This window comes from Triturus cristatus, chromosome 7 (genome assembly GCF_964204655.1).
Source record: "Triturus cristatus chromosome 7, aTriCri1.1, whole genome shotgun sequence".
Lineage (NCBI taxonomy): Eukaryota > Metazoa > Chordata > Amphibia > Caudata > Salamandridae > Triturus > Triturus cristatus.
In genome coordinates this window covers 1,038,023,367-1,038,044,015 of record NC_140590.1, presented here as the reverse complement: position 1 = coordinate 1,038,044,015, position 20,649 = coordinate 1,038,023,367, and positions in this window count along the sequence as shown.

Genomic DNA, 20,649 nt, shown 5'->3' with positions numbered 1-20,649 from the left:
ATACCACCACCAACACCACAACCAATACCACCTCCAAAAACACCACCAATACCACCACCAACAATAATAATACCACCAATACCACCACCACTACCAACAGCACCACCGACAATAACACCAATACCACTACCAATACCAGCACCACCAATACCATATAACCACCAATACCACCACCACTACCACCACCAATACCACCACCAACAATACCACCACCAATATCACCACCACCAATAACAATAACACCAATAATACCACCACCACCAATAACAATACCATCAATACCACCACCACCAATGCCACCACCACCAATACCACTGCCAATACCACCACCACCAATACCACCACCACCAACACCATCATCACAAAATACCACCAGTACCACAAATACCACCGCCACGAATACCACCACCAATACCAACATCAAAACCACCACCACACATTCCACCATCACCAATACTATCATTACCAACACCACCACCAATACTACCACCAAAACTACCACCATCAATACCAATATCACCACCACCAATACCTCCACCAGTAATACCAATGTCACTGCCAAAACCAATTAAACCACCACTAGTACTACCACCAATACCACCAATACCACCAATACCACTACCACCACCAATACCACCACCTTCAATACCACCCCCACCAATACCAATACCACTACTAATACCACCTCCACCAATACCACCAATGCTACCACCACCAATACCATCACCTTCAATACCACCAACACCAGCACCACAAATAACACCACCAATAACATCACCACCAATACCACCACCACAATACCACCACCAACACATCCCCCACCAATACCACCAATACCACCAATAGCAATACCACCACCACCAATGCCAGTACCAATATCACCACCACCGATGCTGCCACCAATTCCAATACAACCAATACAATCACCAATACCAACAATACCACCACCATCAATACCACCACCACCACTAATAACACCACCACCAATACCACCACACCCACCAATACCACCAACACCAACACCACCTCCAATACCACCATCAACAATACCACCACCTCCAATACCACCATTACTGCCACCACTACTAATACCACCACCACTGTAAATACCACCACCATCACCAATACCAACAATACCACCAATATTACCACCAATACCAATACCAAAACCAAAAACACCACAACCAATACCAAAGCCACCACCAATACCTATACCACCATCACCAATAACACCAAAAATACCACCACCACCAATACCACTACCACCACCATCAATACCACCACCACCAATAACACCACCACCAATACCACCACTGCCACTAATACCACCACCACCAATACCACCACCAATACCACCACCAACACCAATACCACCATCACCAATACCACCTCCACCAACACCACCAATACCACCACCTATACCACTAACACCACCAATACCACCACCACCAATACCACCACTACTAATATCAATACCACCAATACCACCACCACCAATACCACTACCAATAACACCACCACCAATACCACCAACACCACCGCCAATTCCATCACCAATACCACAACCAATACCACCACCACCAATACCACCACCACCAACACGACCAATACTAATACCGCCACTACCAATACCAATTCCACCACCACCAGTACCACTACTACCACCACCAACACCACAAGCCCCACAATACCACCACCACCAATACCACCATCACAAATACAAATACCACCAATACCACCAATGCCACCACCAGCACCAATACCACCACCAATACCACCATCAATATCACCACCACCAAAACCACCACCATCAGCAATATCACCACTACCACCAATAGCACCATCACCTCCAATACCCCCACCAACACTACCACCACCACCACCAATACCAATACCAATACTACCACCACCTATTCCACCACCAATACCACCGCAATACCACCACCACCAATACCACCACCAATACAAGCACCACCTCAAATACCAATACCACCACCAATACCAATACCACCAATACCACCACCACCACAATACAAATATCACAACTAATACCACCACCATCAAAATCACAACCAATACCACCACAAATACCACCACCAACAATACCAATACCACCACCAACATTACCAATAGCACCACCAACAATACCACCACTACCACTACAAATACCAACCCACCAATACCATATAACCACCAATACCACTACCACCACCAACAATACCAACACCAATATCACCACAATCAATAACAATACCAACAATACCACCACCACCAATGCCACCACCAATACCACTGCCAATACCACCACCACCAATACCACCAGTACCACAAATACCACCGCCACCAATACCACCACCACCACCAAAAACAACATTAAAACCACCATAACACATACCACCATCACCAATGCTATCATCACCAACACCACCACCAATACCACCACCAAAACTACCACCACCAATACCAATATCACCACCACCAATACCACCACCACTAATAACAATGCAACTGCCAAAACCAATACCACCACCACTAATACTACCACCAATACCACCAATACCACGACCTCCAATACCACCAACACCAGCACCACCAATACCACCACCAATACCACCACCACCACCAATTCCACCAATACCACCACCAATACTACCCCCATCAATACCACCACCACCAATGCCACTACCACCAATACCACCAAGAGCAATACCACCACCACCAATGCAACCACCACCATTACCATTACCACTACCACCAATGCCGCCACTAACACCAATACAATCACCACCAATACAATCACCAATACCAACAATACCACCACAACCAATACCACCACCATCAATATCACCACCACCAATACCAATAAAACTACTAGCCATACCAATACCCCAATACCACCACCATCACTAATATCACCACCACTACCAATACCACCACCACCACTAATACCACCGACACCAATACCACCTCCAATACCACCATCACCAACACCACCACCACCAATACTGCCACCACCAATACCCCCTTCACTAATGTCAATAACACCAATACCACCACCACCATTACAAATTAAACCACCACCAATACCACAACCAAAAACACCACCACCGCCAATACCAATGCCACCACCAATACCAATACCACCACTACCAATAATACCACAAATACCACCACCACCAATACCACTACAACCACCATCAATACCACCACCACCAATACCACTACCAATAACACCACCACCAATACCACCAACACCACCGCCAATACCACCACCAATACCACAACCAATACCACCACCACCAATACCACCAATACTAATATCGCCACTACCAATACCGATTCCACCACCACCAATACCACTACTACCACCACCAACACCACAAGCACCACAATACCACCACCACCAATACCACTACCAATATCTCCAATACCACCACCAACACTACTGGTACCACCAATACCTCCACCACCACCAAAACCACTACCACCAATACCACCTTTACCAATATCAATAACACCAATACCACCACCACCATTACAAATTCCACCACCACCAATACCAGAACCAAAAACACCACCACCAATACCAATGCCACCACCAGTACCAATACCACCACTAGCAATAACACCACAAATACCAACACCACCAATACCACTACCACCACCATCAATACCACCAGCACCAGTAACACCACCGCCAATACCAATACCACCACCATCACTAATACCACCAATACCCCACCAATACCAACATCACCAATACCACCTCCTCCAATACCACCAGTACGACCACCTATACCATTACCACCACCAATACCACCACCTCCAATACCACCACCACCACCAATACCACCACCAATAACACCACCACCAATTCCACCAATACTATCACGAATACCACCACCAATACCACAACCGATACCACCAATATCACAACCACCACCAATACCACCAATACTAATAACACCACAACCAATACCGATTCCACCACCACCAATACCACTACCACCACCACCAATACCACCAGCACCACAATACTACCACCTCCAATACCACCACTACCACCAATACCACCACCACAAAAACAAACACCACCAATACCACCAGCACCAATACCACCAATGCCACCACCATCACCACCACCAATACCATCACCAACCCCACCAATACTACCACCAATAGCACCATCTATACCACCACCATCACTAATACCACCAACACCAATTCCGCCACCACCTTCAAATTCACCACCACCAATACCATCACCACCACCACCAATACCCCACCAACAATACCACCACCACCAATACCACCACCAATAACAATAACACCATCACCAATACCAATACTACCACCACCTATACCACCAATACCAATACCACTGCGATACCACCAATACCACCACCCCACCAATACCACTACCAATAACACCACCACCAATACCACCAACACTACCACCAATACCACCACCAATACCACAACCAATACCACCAATACCACCACCACCAATACCACCAATACTAATACTGCCATAACCAATACTGATTCCACCACCACCAATACCACTACCACCACCACCACCAATACCACAAGCATCACAATAACACCACCACCAATACCACCACCAATACCACCACTACCAATACCACCACCACAAATACAAATACCACCAATACAACCACCACCATTACCACCAATACCCCACCAACAATAGCACCACCAATACCACCACCAATACAAATACCACCACCAGCAATACCAATACTACCACCACCTATACCACTACTGTTAGAATTGAGAATCTCTGGTTGGCACAGGTATGCACTTGTGACAAGCAGGGACTCTTACTTCTAAGTCAGAGTAAGGGGATCACGCTTTCAAATAACCCCTGCTCACCCTTTAGGTAGTGTGGCGCAAGCAGTCAAGACTATTCTCCGGGCATCATAGGTTAAGCATTTGTGAACACATACAGTAATACAATGACACACCACAAATGGACACCAGTCAAGGTTGTATCAAAAATAGGTTTCTTTATATAAGGCTTAGCACAAGACCAGAATAACGATTAGAAATGACCACAGTATTATTTCAAAGTTCAATGTTCTTGTAGAAAGGCTTAAAATACACAAATAGGCTTCTTTTAGTCAATTATGCCTCCTTTCAGGCTCTGTACGGTTCGTACCTGGATGTGCGACTCGTTGGCATTAAAAACAAGGAAAGTACGAGTCAAACAATCGTTGCGGACTCCGGGGTCCGTAGCGTGCACGCTGCCGTGCGAACAGAACAAAGTACCTCAAGTTCGTGGGGTCCGCGAAGGACAGTGCGGGACAAGTCGATGGGTCCGGGTCGTAGCTCGGCAACGTATTCGGATGCTGGTCGGGTCGCGACGTCGGGACACGGCATTGGTATAGGACCTTCAGGGATACGTGCGGACGGCCCGGATCGGCTTGCAGAGTCCGTGGCGTTTGGCGTTCGAGCCGTACCTTCGGTGCGGATAGGCGGCGACACTTCTCAGCGCCGTACAGCGTACGGGGAGGATCGGTGCGATGCGGCGTCTCGGCTCTGAGCACGGCACAGTGCAGTACGTTAGCAGTGTACGGACCGTACCTGCGGGACAACGAAGCTTGTGTCCGGCATACAGAGTTCGGCAGCCAGGGCTGTACGACTCGAATCGGCGGGGAAGGTTAGGTGCGATGCGGCCGGGAGGGATACGGCGCGTACTAACGCTTTTGGATCAGCGTAGACACACGGTGCCGGGCGGCAAAGACACGGCTTCGTGGCGGATGGAGTACGAGTCGTACTGGGGCCAAATCCAGCGGGAAACAAGCAAGAATTGTCCAGGCAACTCAGTTTTGGAAGGCAGATGCGTCCAATGGTCCTGGGACTCAGTTCAGGGGGCAAGCTCTCTTCCAAGCCCTTGGAGATTGTTGAAAACAAAGTGCAAAGTCTCTCTTAGTCTTTTCCTCTCCTTTCTCAGCAAGGCACCAACTGCAGGCCAATCCCCCAGGTCAGGGAAAGTTACTCCTCCTTCAGCTTCTTCCAGGTCCTTCTAGTCAGGCAGAGTTTCTTCGTGGTTCAATCAGGATCTGATTTCTCAGGAGCAGGGCTCCTACATTTATACCAAGTTTCTTTTGTCTTTACAGGCCAGGGGGGCCTTTGCATAATCCCAGTCCAGTTCTTTTCAGTGAGGAGCACTTTGTTGTTGGGACTCTGGCTTCTTCTTTCAGCAGGCAGGGCAGAGACATCAAACGCTCCCCAGGGGGTGGAGCCAGCATTGTGGTGGCAGAGCACTGCCCTATTCAGAGTCAAGGTGTACTCCTCCCACCCATCCTGGTGTAATCTCTCTATTCACCACCTGGCAGCACCAGCCTGTCTCCTGGAACTTCCCAGCCCTGTCACTCAAGCTACACACAAAGAAGATAGCCCTCCCCTCCAGAGGCAGACTGAAATGGTTAGGCACGCAAAGGCTAACTTTCTAAAAGTAGCATTTGCAAACCCAGGATATTAAAATAACCTTTGCTAAAAGATGTATTTTATTATTCTGAGTTCAGGCATACTAAACATGAATTTCTACCATGCTTCCTGAGCCTGCTAGGATTATAGAGTGTTATAATCTAGCAGTCCATTCTGGCCTATGGATAGCAGGTAGCCTTACAATAGTGAAAAACGAAAATGGCTGTAAATCACTATTAGGACATGCCACACACTTCAGGGCATGTCCTACCTTATCCTTACAATGCACCCTGCCCTAGGGCCTACCATAGGGGTGACTAACATGAAGGTAAGGGAAGGTTTAGGGACTGGCAAGTGGGGACACTTGCCCAGTCAGCATAACAGTACCAGACTGCATGCAAGGTCTGCAATGGCAGACCTTAGACACATTTTACCCAGCTGCTTCTGTGGGTGGGACAACCAGTGCTGAAAGCCCACTAGCAGCATTTGGATATACAAGCCCTTGGCACCCCTGGTGCACTCTACTAGGGACTGATAGTAAACCAAATAAGCAAAACATGGAAGTCAATTCACATAATACATATTCCCATAGGGAGCACTTGCACTGTGACACTAGATGGCAGTGGCACAGTGCCCTGAGCAGCTAACACCAGCACAAAAATACATTGAGGCACAGACAAAAATGGAAGGGTGACCCACGCCAATGGTGCCAGGTCTAACAACCACCAGTACCAATACCACTGCAATATAACCACCGCCAAGACCCCGACCACCACCAATACAATGACCACCACCAATACAACCTCCAATACCAATACCACCAATACCACCACCACCACCACCAATACCACCATTACCACCAATTCCCCACCAACAATACCACCACCACCAATACCCCGGCCACCACCAATACCCTGACCACCACCAATACAACCACCACCACCAATACCACCACCAATTCCAATACCACCAATACTACAACCACCAATACGAATATCACCACCACCAATACCACCACCAATACCACCACCATCAACACCACAACCAATACCACCATCAATAACACCACCAATACCACCACCAACAATAATAATACCACCAATACCACCACCACCACTACCAATACCACCACCAACAATAACACCAATACCACTACCAATACCAGCTCCACCAATACCATATAACCACCAACACCACCACCACTACCACCACCAATACCACCACCAACAATACCACCAATATCACCACCACCAATAACAATACCACCAATACCACCACCACCAATAACACTGCCAATAACACCACCACCAATACCACCTGTACCACAAATACCACAGCCACAAATACCACCACCACTACTACTACCAACATTAAAACCACCACCACACATACCACCATCACCAATGCTATCATCACCAACACCATCACCAATACTACCACCAAAGCTTCCACCACCAATACCAATATCACCACCACCAATACCACCACCAGTAATACCAATGCCACTGACAAAAAAAATACCACCACCACTAATACTACCACCAATACCACCACCACCACCAATATCACCACCTTCAATACCATCCCCACCAATACCAATACCGCTACCAATACCACCTCCACCAATACCACCAATGCTTCGCCAACCAATACCACCACCTCCAATAACACCAACACCAGCACCACCAATACCACCACCACCGATAACACCACCACCAATACCACCACCACCACCAATACCACCACCAATACTACCCCCACCAATACCACCACCACCGCCAATACCACCACCACCAATACTACCAATAGCAATACCACCACCACCAATGCCAATACCAATAACACCACCACCAATGCCGCCATCAATACCTATACAACCACCACCAATAAAATCACCAATACCAACAATACCACCACCACCATGAATACCACCACCACCAATACCAATAACACCACTAGCAATACCAATACCCCAATACCACCACTTCCACTAATAGCACCACCACCAATACCACCACCACAACCAATACCACCGACACCAATTCCACCTCGAATATCACCATCACCAATTGCACCACCACCAATACCACCACCAACACACCACTAGTACCACCAAAACCACCACCACCACTAATGCCACCATCACCAATACCACCTTCACTAATATCAATAACACCAATACCACCACCACCATTACCAATCCCACCACCACCAATACCACCACCACCATTACCACCAAAACAAGCACCAACACTACCACCACCACCAATAACACCACCACCACCAATACAAATACCACCACCAGTAAAACTCCCCCCAATACAACCACCAATACTAATACCACCAATACCACCATTGCCACCACCACCAATACCACCACCACAACCAATTCCACGGCCAATACCAATACCACCACCAATACCATCACCAATACCACTAAAATCAATACCACCAACACCATCACCATAAATACCACCACAACCAATACCAATACCAATACCACCATTACCAATACCAATACCCCCAATACCACCACAACTAATACCACCAATACCAACATCACCACTAATACCACCACTACCAATACCACCATCACCAATACCACCACCAATACCACTACCACCACCAATTCTACCACCAATACCACCACCACCAATTCCACCTCCAACACCACCACCACTAATACCACCACCACTAATATCAATACCACCAATACCACTACTACCAATACCACCAACAATACCACTAGTACCAATACCACCAACACCCCCACCATCAGCAATGCCACCAATACCATCACAAATACCACCAATACCACCACCACCAATATGACCACTACCAATAGCACCACCACCACCAATATCACCTCCACCACCAATACCACCAAACAACGCCACCACAAATATGAACACCGCCACCACCAATGCCACCACCACCAATGCCATCACCAATAGCTTCACCACCACCAACACCAATACTACCACCACCAATACCAATAGCACCACCACCAGCGCCACCACTAATACCAATACCAATGCCACTGCCAAAACCAATACCATCACCACTAATACTACCACCAATACCAATACCACCACCACCAATACCGCCACCATCAATACCACCCTCACCAATACCAATACAAATACCAATACCCAATACCACCTCCATCAATACCACCAATGCTACCACCACCACCACCAATACCACCACCACCAATACCACCACCAGCACCACCAATACCACCACCACCAATACTACCCCCACCAATATCACCACCACCAATACCAATACTTCCAATACCACCAATACCACCATCACCAATGCAACCACTACCAATACCAATACAACCACCACCAATTCTTCCACCAATACCAATACAACCACCACCAATACAATCACCAATACCACCAATACCAATACAACCACCATCAATACCACCACCATCAATACCGCCACCAATACCAATAACACCACTAGCAATACCAATATCCCCAATACCACCATCACCACTAATAATACCACAACCAATACCACCACCACCACCAATACCACCACCACCAATACTACCACCAATACCACCACCACCAATATCACCACCAATACCACTACTACCACCAATACCACCACTATCAATACCACCAATACCACCACCTATACCACTACCAATACCAATAAGACCACTGTCAATACCACCACCACCATTAATACCACCATCACCAATACCACCACCAACACCACCATCACCAATACCACCTCCACCAATACCCCGACCACCACCAATACCCTGACCACCACCAATACAACCACCACCACCAATTCCAATACCACCAATACTACAACCACCAATACGAATATCACCACCACCAATACCACCACCGATACCACCACCATCATCACCACAACCAATACCACCATCAATAACACCACCAATACCACCACCAACAATAATAATACCACCAATACCACCACCACCACTACCAATACCACCACCAACAATAACACCAATACCACTACCAATACCAGCTCCACCAATACCATATAACCACCAACACCACCACCACTACCACCACCAATACCACCACCAACAATACCACCAATATCACCACCACCATTAACAATACCACCAATACCACCACCACCAATACCACCACCACCAATAACACTGCCAATAACACCACCACCAATACCACCTGTACCACAAATACAACAGCCACAAATACCACCACCACTACTACTACCAACATTAAAACCACCACCACACATACCACCATCACCAATGCTATCATCACCAACACCATCACCAATACTACCACCAAAGCTTCCACCACCAATACCAATATCACCACCACCAATACCACCACCAGTAATACCAATGCCACTGACAAAAAAAATACCACCACCACTAATACTACCACCAATACCACCACCACCACCACCAATATCACCACCTTCAATACCATCCCCACCAATACCAATACCGCTACCAATACCACCTCCACCAATACCACCAATGCTTCCCCAACCAATACCACCACCTCCAATAACACCAACACCAGCACCACCAATACCACCACCACCGATACCACTACCACCAATACCACCACCACCACCAATACCACCACCAATACCACCACCAATACTACCCCCACCAATACCACCACCACCGCCAATACCACCACCACCAATACTACCAATAGCAATACCACCACCACCAATGCCAATACCAATAACACCACCACCAATGCCGCCATCAATACCTATACAACCACCACCAATAAAATCACCAATACCAACAATACCACCACCACCATGAATACCACCACCACCAATACCAATAACACCACTAGCAATACCAATACCCCAATACCACCACTTCCACTAATAGCACCACCACCAATACCACCACCACAACCAATACCACTACACCAATTCCACCTCGAATATCACCATCACCAATTGCACCACCAACACACCACTAGTACCACCAAAACCACCACCACCACTAATGCCACCACCAATACCACCTTCACTAATATCAATAACACCAATACCACCACCACCATTACCAATCCCACCACCACCAATACCACCACCACCATTACCACCAAAACAAGCACCAACACTACCACCACCACCAATAACACCACCACCACCAATACAAATACCACCACCAGTAAACCCCCCCAATACAACCACCAATGCTAATACCACCAATACCACCATTGCCACCACCACCAATACCTCCACCACAACCAATTCCATGGCCAATACCAATACCACCACCAATACCATCACCAATACCACTAAAATCAATACCACCAACACCATCACCATAAATACCACCACAACCAATACCAATACCAATACCACCATTACCAATACCAATACCCCCAATACCACCACAAATAATACCACCAATACCAACATCACCACTAATACCACCACTACCAATACCACCATCACCAATACCACCACCAATACCACTACCACCACCAATTCTACCACCAATACCACCACCACCAATTCCACCTCCAACACCACCACCACTAATATCAATACCACCAATACCACTACTACCAATACCACCAACAATATCACCACCACCAATACCACTAGTACCAATACCACCAACACCCCCACCATCAGCAATGCCACCAATACCACCAATACCACCACCACCAATATGACCACTACCAATAGCACCACCACCATCAATATCACCTCCACCACCAATACCACCAAACAACGCCACCACAAATATGAACACCGCCACCACCAATACCACCACCACCAATGCCATCACCAATAGCTTCACCACCACCAACACCAATACTACCACCACCAATACCAATAGCACCACCACCAGCGCCACCACTAATACCAATACCAATGCCACTGCCAAAACCAATACCATCACCACTAATACTACCACCAATACCAATACCACCACCACCAATACCACCACCATCAATACCACCCTCACCAATACCAATACAAATACCAATACCCAATACCACCTCCATCAATACCACCAATGCTACCACCACCACCACCAATACCACCACCACCAATACCACCACCAGCATCACCAATACCACCACCACCCATACTACCCCCACCAATATCACCACCACCAATACCAATACTTCCAATACCACCAATACCACCATCACCAATGCAACCACTACCAATACCAATACAACCACCACCAATTCTTCCACCAATACCAATACAACCACCACCAATACAATCACCAATACCACCAATACCAATACTACCACCATCAATACCACCACCATCAATACCGCCACCAATACCAATAACACCACTAGCAATACCAATATCCCCAATACCACCATCACCACTAATAATACCACAACCAATACCACCACCACCACCAATACCACCACCACCAATACTACCACCAATACCACCACCACCAATATCACCACCAATACCACTACTACCACCAATACCACCACTATCAATACCACCAATACCACCACCTATACCACTACCAATACCAATAAGACCACTGTCAATACCACCACCACCATTAATACCACCATCACCAATACCACCACCAACACCACCATCACCAATACCACCTCCACCAATACCCCGACCACCACCAATACCCTGACCACCACCAATACAACCACCACCACCAATTCCAATACCACCAATACTACAACCACCAATACGAATATCACCACCACCAATACCACCACCGATACCACCACCATCATCACCACAACCAATACCACCATCAATAACACCACCAATACCACCACCAACAATAATAATACCACCAATACCACCACCACCACTACCAATACCACCACCAACAATAACACCAATACCACTACCAATACCAGCTCCACCAATACCATATAACCACCAACACCACCACCACTACCACCACCAATACCACCACCAACAATACCACCAATATCACCACCACCATTAACAATACCACCAATACCACCACCACCAATACCACCACCACCAATAACACTGCCAATAACACCACCACCAATACCACCTGTACCACAAATACAACAGCCACAAATACCACCACCACTACTACTACCAACATTAAAACCACCACCACACATACCACCATCACCAATGCTATCATCACCAACACCATCACCAATACTACCACCAAAGCTTCCACCACCAATACCAATATCACCACCACCAATACCACCACCAGTAATACCAATGCCACTGACAAAAAAAATACCACCACCACTAATACTACCACCAATACCACCACCACCACCACCAATATCACCACCTTCAATACCATCCCCACCAATACCAATACCGCTACCAATACCACCTCCACCAATACCACCAATGCTTCCCCAACCAATACCACCACCTCCAATAACACCAACACCAGCACCACCAATACCACCACCACCGATAACACCACCACCAATACCACCACCACCACCACCAATACCACCACCAATACCACCACCAATACTACCCCCACCAATACCACCACCACCGCCAATACCACCACCACCAATACTACCAATAGCAATACCACCACCACCAATGCCAATACCAATAACACCACCACCAATGCCGCCATCAATACCTATACAACCACCACCAATAAAATCACCAATACCAACAATACCACCACCACCATGAATACCACCACCACCAATACCAATAACACCACTAGCAATACCAATACCCCAATACCACCACTTCCACTAATAGCACCACCACCAATACCACCACCACAACCAATACCACAACACCAATTCCACCTCGAATATCACCATCACCAATTGCACCACCAACACACCACTAGTACCACCAAAACCACCACCACCACTAATGCCACCACCAATACCACCTTCACTAATATCAATAACACCAATACCACCACCACCATTACCAATCCCACCACCACCAATACCACCACCACCATTACCACCAAAACAAGCACCAACACTACCACCACCACCAATAACACCACCACCACCAATACAAATACCACCACCAGTAAACCCCCCCCCAATACAACCACCAATGCTAATACCACCAATACCACCATTGCCACCACCACCAATACCACCACCACAACCAATTCCACGGCCAATACCAATACCACCACCAATACCATCACCAATACCACTAAAATCAATACCACCAACACCATCACCATAAATACCACCACAACCAATACCAATACCAATACCACCATTACCAATACCAATACCCCCAATACCACCACAAATAATACCACCAATACCAACATCACCACTAATACCACCACTACCAATACCACCATCACCAATACCACCACCAATACCACTACCACCACCAATTCTACCACCAATACCACCACCACCAATTCCACCTCCAACACCACCACCACTAATACCACCACCACTAATATCAATACCACCAATACCACTACTACCAATACCACCAACAATATCACCACCACCAATACCACTAGTACCAATACCACCAACACCCCCACCATCAGCAATGCCACCAATACCACCAATACCACCACCACCAATATGACCACTACCAATAGCACCACCACCATCAATATCACCTCCACCACCAATACCACCAAACAACGCCACCACAAATATGAACACCGCCACCACCAATACCACCACCACCAATGCCATCACCAATAGCTTCACCACCACCAACACCAATACTACCACCACCAATACCAATAGCACCACCACCAGCGCCACCACTAATACCAATACCAATGCCACTGCCAAAACCAATACCATCACCACTAATACTACCACCAATACCAATACCACCACCACCAATACCGCCACCATCAATACCACCCTCACCAATACCAATACAAATACCAATACCCAATACCACCTCCATCAATACCACCAATGCTACCACCACCACCACCAATACCACCACCACCAATACCACCACCACCAATACCACCACCACCAATACTACCCCCACCAATATCACCACCACCAATACCAATACTTCCAATACCACCAATACCACCATCACCAATGCAACCACTACCAATACCAATACAACCACCACCAATTCTTCCACCAATACCAATACAACCACCACCAATACAATCACCAATACCACCAATACCAATACTACCACCATCAATACCACCACCATCAATACAGCCACCAATACCAATAACACCACTAGCAATACCAATATCCCCAATACCACCATCACCACTAATAATACCACAACCAATACCACCACCACCACCAATACCACCACCACCAATACTACCACCAATACCACCACCACCAATATCACCACCAATACCACTACTACCACCAATACCACCACTATCAATACCACCAATACCACCACCTATACCACTACCAATACCAATAAGACCACTGTCAATACCACCACCACCATTAATACCACCATCACCAATACCACCACCAACACCACCATCACCAATACCACCTCCACCAATACCCCGACCACCACCAATACCCTGACCACCACCAATACAACCACCACCACCAATATCAATACCACCAATACTACAACCACCAATACGAATATCACCACCACCAATACCACCACCGATACCACCACCATCATCACCACAACCAATACCACCATCAATAACACCACCAATACCACCACCAACAATAATAATACCACCAATACCACCACCACCACTACCAATACCACCACCAACAATAACACCAATACCACTACCAATACCAGCTCCACCAATACCATATAACCACCAACACCACCACCACTACCACCACCAATACCACCACCAACAATACCACCAATATCACCACCACCATTAACAATACCACCAATACCACCACCACCAATACCACCACCACCAATAACACTGCCAATAACACCACCACCAATACCACCTGTACCACAAATACAACAGCCACAAATACCACCACCACTACTACTACCAACATTAAAACCACCACCACACATACCACCATCACCAATGCTATCATCACCAACACCATCACCAATACTACCACCAAAGCTTCCACCACCAATACCAATATCACCACCACCAATACCACCACCAGTAATACCAATGCCACTGACAAAAAAAATACCACCACCACTAATACTACCACCAATACCACCACCACCACCACCAATATCACCACCTTCAATACAATCCCCACCAATACCAATACCGCTACCAATACCACCTCCACCAATACCACCAATGCTTCCCCAACCAATACCACCACCTCCAATAACACCAACACCAGCACCACCAATACCACCACCACCGATAACACCACCACCAATACCACCACCACCACCACTAATACCACCACCAATACCACCACCAATACTACCCCCACCAATACCACCACCACCGCCAATACCACCACCACCAATACTACCAATAGCAATACCACCACCACCAATGCCAATACCAATAACACCACCACCAATGCCGCCATCAATACCTATACAACCACCACCAATAAAATCACCAATACCAACAATACCACCACCACCATGAATACCACCACCACCAATACCAATAACACCACTAGCAATACCAATACCCCAATACCACCACTTCCACTAATAGCACCACCACCAATACCACCACCACAACCAATACCACGACACCAATTCCACCTCGAATATCACCATCACCAATTGCACCACCAACACACCACTAGTACCACCAAAACCACCACCACCACTAATGCCACCACCAATACCACCTTCACTAATATCAATAACACCAATACCACCACCACCATTACCAATCCCACCACCACCAATACCACCACCACCATTACCACCAAAACAAGCACCAACACTACCACCACCACCAATAACACCACCACCACCAATACAAATACCACCACCAGTAAACCCCCCCCAATACAACCACCAATGCTAATACCACCAATACCACCATTGCCACCACCACCAATACCACCACCACAACCAATTCCACGGCCAATACCAATACCACCACCAATACCATCACCAATACCACTAAAATCAATACCACCAACACCATCACCATAAATACCACCACAACCAATACCAATACCAATACCACCATTACCAATACCAATACCCCCAATACCACCACAAATGATACCACCAATACCAACATCACCACTAATACCACCACTACCAATACCACCATCACCAATACCACCACCAATACCACTACCACCACCAATTCTACCACCAATACCACCACCACCAATTCCACCTCCAACACCACCACCACTAATACCACCACCACTAATATCAATACCACCAATACCACTACTACCAATACCACCAACAATATCACCACCACCAATACCACTAGTACCAATACCACCAACACCCCCACCATCAGCAATGCCACCAATACCACCACCACCAATATGACCACTACCAATAGCACCACCACCATCAATATCACCTCCACCACCAATACCACCAAACAACGCCACCACGAATATGAACACCGCCACCACCAATACCACCACCACCAATGCCATCACCAATAGCTTCACCACCACCAACACCAATACTACCACCACCAATACCAATAGCACCACCACCAGCGCCACCACTAATACCAATACCAATGCCACTGCCAAAACCAATACCATCACCACTAATACTACCACCAATACCAATACCACCACCACCAATACCGCCACCATCAATACCACCCTCACCAATACCAATACAAATACCAATACCCAATACCACCTCCATCAATACCACCAATGCTACCACCACCAATACCACCACCACCAATACCACCACCAGCACCACCAATACCACCACCACCAATACTACCCCCACCAATATCACCACCACCAATACCAATACTTCCAATACCACCAATACCACCATCACCAATGCAACCACTACCAATACCAATACAACCACCACCAATTCTTCCACCAATACCAATACAACCACCACCAATACAATCACCAATACCACCAATACCAATACTACCACCATCAATACCACCACCATCAATACCGCCACCAATACCAATAACACCACTAGCAATACCAATATCCCCAATACCACCATCACCACTAATAATACCACAACCAATACCACCACCACCACCAATACCACCACCACCAATACTACCACCAATACCACCACCACCAATATCACCACCAATACCACTACTACCACCAATACCACCACTATCAATACCACCAATACCACCACCTATACCACTACCAATACCAATAAGACCACTGTCAATACCAATACCACCACCACCATTAATACCACCATCACCAATACCACCACCAATACCACCATCACCAATACCACCTCCACCAATACCACCAATACCACCACCTATACCACTACCACAACCAATACCACCAGTACCACCACCAATACCACCACCACCACCAATACCACCACCACTAATATCAATACCAACAATACCACCACCAATACCACACCACCAACACCACCACTAATACCACCTCCACTAATACCACCAATGCTACCACCACCAATACCACCAATACCAGCACCACCAATACCACCACCAATGACACCACCACCAATATCACCACCACCACCAATACCACCACCAATACTACCCCCACCAATACCACCACCATCAATACCACCAATAGCCATACCACCGACTCCAATGCAACCACCACCAATACCAATACCAATACCACCACCACCAATGCAGCCACCAATACCAGTACAATCACCACCAATACAATCACCAATACCAACAATACCATCACCACCAATACCATCACCATCAATACCACCACCACAAATACCAATAACACCACTAGTAATACCCATACAACCAATACCACCACCACCACTAATAATACCACCACCAATACCACCAACACCACAAATGCCACAGACACCAATTCCACCTCCAATACCACTACTACCACCAATACCACCACCACCAAAACCACCAACACCAATACCACCGCCACCAATAGCACCTTCACTAATACCAATACCAACACCAATACCATCACCAATACCACTAAAATCAATACCACCCCTACCAATACCATCCCCATAAATACCACCACAACCAATACCAATAACACCACCACCAATGCCAATACCCTTAATACCTCCAAAACTAATACCACCACCACGAATACCAACATCACCACTAATACCACCACCACCAATACCACCACCACCAATTCCATCACCAATACCAAAACCACCACCAATTCCACCACCAATGCCACTACCAGCACCAATACCACCACCACTAATATCAATACCACCAATACCAATATGACCACTACCAATACCACCAACAATATCACCACCACCAATACCATCAGTACCAATACCACTAACACCACCACCGTCAGGAATACCACCAATACCATCACAAATACCACCAATACCACCACCACCAATATGACCACCACTAATAGCACCACTACCACCAATATCACCACCACCACCAATACCACCAACACCACCACCACCAATATGAACACCACCAATACCAACACCACCAATGCCATCACCAATAGCACCACCAATACCAATACTACCACCACCAATACCAATATCACCACCACCAATGCAACCACCACTAATACCAATGCCACTGCAAAAACCAATATCACCACCATTAATACTATCACCACTACCAATACCACCACCACCAATACCACCATCATCAATACCACCCTCACCAATACCAATACCGCTACCAATACCACCTCCACCAATACCACCAATGCTACCACCACCACCACCAATACCACCACCACCAATTCCACCAACACCAGCACCAACAATACCACTACCATCAATACCACCACCATTACCACCAATTCGACCACCAACACTACCCCCACCAATATCACCATAACCAATACCACCACCACCAATACCACCACCATCAATACCAGCACCACCAATACCAATAACACCACCACCAATACCAATACCACCACCATCACAAATACCACCACCACCAATACCACCACTACCACCAGAAATACCACTACCACCACCACCACCAATACCACCACCATTACCACCACTAATATCGCCACTAATACCACCACCACTAATATTAATACCACCACCAACACCACCACCAACACCACCACGAATACCTCCACCAATACCACCACCAATAGCACCATCTCCAATACGACC